This window comes from Anser brachyrhynchus, assembly GCF_964034855.1.
Source record: "Anser brachyrhynchus genome assembly, chromosome: 4".
Classification (NCBI taxonomy): Eukaryota; Metazoa; Chordata; class Aves; order Anseriformes; family Anatidae; genus Anser; species Anser brachyrhynchus.
In genome coordinates this window covers 60,804,560-60,807,244 of record NC_137698.1, presented here as the reverse complement: position 1 = coordinate 60,807,244, position 2,685 = coordinate 60,804,560, and the positions used below count along the sequence as shown (strand labels likewise).

Here is a 2,685-nt window from a genome sequence, read left to right as displayed (position 1 = left end):
AGACCTTGAAGTGGAAATTAACGAGTGGTGGTATTCTCTCACACCCAATCCCCTGTACATTTGCATTTATTTGCATATGAATGCCCAGCTAATTGTTTTGAAGTAACAATTAAGAGAACAATAGAGGAAAGAAAAGGGACTCCAGGCAGCAACTGACACCTGGGAGTCTGTATTAAGAAAAGCTTTTACATATTTGAATTAAAAATAGACAATGGAACAGAAACAGGCAGGCATAAAATTCATTACTGAAAAAAAAGCTAGCACACCACATCCACGCACGCTATCACTCTCCAAAATGTTTCCCACTCATGCAGCCAAGAGACATAGAATATACTGGGTGGTAAAGGAGGTTTTTCCTTCTTTTGTGTATTTTTGGAAAAGGTTGCTTTCTCACATTCCCTGTGTGCCTAAACGAAAGAGCTTGAGTTCAGAAGGAGTGGAGGATTTTGCCAATTTGGCATAAATTTCAAAGTGGATTAGCCTTTCCAGAAAAGTTCTGGTATGCACGGATGTAGCTGTGCCTTTCAACCTTTTGCTTCGGGTTAGAATTGGATCTGTTGGAATATGATAATAGAGGTATAATTTCTGTTATAACACCATCGGTGCCATCTGAAATTACTACTCAGGCTGCATATCCAGTAGGGATCCAATTACCCGATTGTTCATGCAAAGTGTTTTGTTAGACTCACTCCTCCCTCCTGGTAATGATGATGTAGCTCTTTTTATCTGGAGCAATTGCTGCTGTTAACTGCATGACTGGCAAATGCTTAGGCTCTGCTGTCCCCTCCTGCAAGGAGAAGCCTGGGGTTGGGAAGCAGGCTAGAAAAGAAGCTAGCAGCATTTGCACTCAGTAACAAGTCCTATTGCTAAAGAGGTTTACTGACTCCAAATTACTGATCACTAAAGCACTTTTATACCCAATAGGATCATCGGAGACCTCCTGTAGAGAAAAATGCCAGCACACAGCAGATGGGAGGAAATGAGGCTGTGAAGGAGGCCACAGAGTCCGAAGTTGGGAGAGGGGAGTGGAGAAGGAGTGTGGAGAGTGGAACAAAGCTCTGGGTGAAGAATTCATGCCTGTGGGTTTGCTGGGGGACACAGACACAAGCAGGCCCCCGAAAGAAGCTGGGAACTCAGTTCAGGGTCTGCTTCCATAGGACGGTATTGTCTCACCTAAACCTCTTTCAAAAAATTTGCTTTCATGGAACATAGAGAAGGGAAATTGTATACTGTGTACACCTCAGGAAATTAAAAAGAAAAAAAGAACAACAAAAACAAGAAGATAAGTTCACTGAGAAAACCCTCGCTCATGACCTATTCCTGATCCAGGTGGGACCATAATCTGCAAAGGATGCCTGGGAGACACTCTTAGTGCAAATATGAAAAGTGTAATATGACCTTCAATTGCATTTCCTGAAATGCAGAATTACTAGCCCTGGGATAGTTGTGAACTAGTTCATATGGTGCAGATAATAGCATCTTGGCACTCTGACACTCCTGAGTGTCAAAATGCCCCAGCATGCACTTTGCCTTTTTAAGTTAAAGGTCTTATTATTCAGAGTAATCAAAAGTTCCTCTCTTGCAATGACATAGTTTATTTTAAATACAAGAGACTTAAAATTAGAAGAGCACATTATCTTTTTTATTATCCTTCCCTGGCTATCTGTAACTTCTGTTTTATTTTGATAAAAATGATTGGGATGTAAATACATTATGCAACTGTATATGTCACTTCCCAGTTACGGCATGTGAATGTAGAGCATTATATCTGAAGATGATTCCAATCATGAGATGAAATATTCATAACATGTTCCTCAATATTGCCATGTTCAAGTTGTCTGAATTGCTGGAAAAATAAATGTCATATCTGTATATGACTGCAATGGTTTTTCTCTTACTTTATCACAAAGATAAGTAAGATAGACCCATAGACTGATAGAACTTTCACTATAAAGTATTTGAAAATATGGGATAATCCATCTTTACATTATTTGCTGAAATGTTATACAGTAAGGCATTTCTTTCTCTTCCAGTTGTTGTACTTTTCCTGGTTTTCTATTCTTTTCATGTACTTCTAATACATTAAATAGAATGTTATGGATTGAAAAATAAAGGTCTCTGTTATGGATGAATTATTTTTTTCCATCAAGTTGTCTGAAGGTTAGACAGTCAACACCTACAAATTACACAGATGTGTCATATTCCTAAATGAATTGTATTATGCTGGCACACCTATGAATACTAAAAGAGATCTGCCACAAATCTCAGTATAAAATGCGCCTCTCTAATTTGTCTGGGTGTATACTGAATACAAGAATATTCTGCCACTCTAAAAGGCAACAACATGTTGGGGGTGATGTTCTTTAGCAATTAGTTGTATTTGGTCTCCATTATTTATCTGTTTGATGAATTAACAGCTCTTTCCAAAAATGCAAAGAAATGAATAACTGTGAATCGGCGACATTATTATACTGCTTTCTTATCAAAAGCCATCCCCATGCATGCTGTATGAAACAAGGAGTGAGGGAGGAACATTCTAGAAAGAACAAGGAAGAGTGAGTCTACTGCCTGGTTTGAAAACAACTGTTACCTCAAACATAACATGCTGATGAATGCTCTTAAAATGTCCCCTTAAAATGCCATCCCCTATCAATTTCAGTGAAGGTGGTGGAAAGGAGATAATTA

General features: G+C 38.6%; 1 long non-coding RNA gene across 1 annotated transcript; it reads left to right on the top strand.

Moving 5' to 3' along the window:
- Window positions 1–452: 452 nt before the first annotated feature.
- Window positions 453–1,287, top strand: LOC308194701. Its single transcript, XR_013950813.1, has 2 exons — window positions 453–576; window positions 925–1,287. It is a non-coding gene; the product is annotated as an uncharacterized lncRNA (long non-coding RNA).
- The last annotated feature ends 1,398 nt before the right edge of the window (window positions 1,288–2,685 follow it).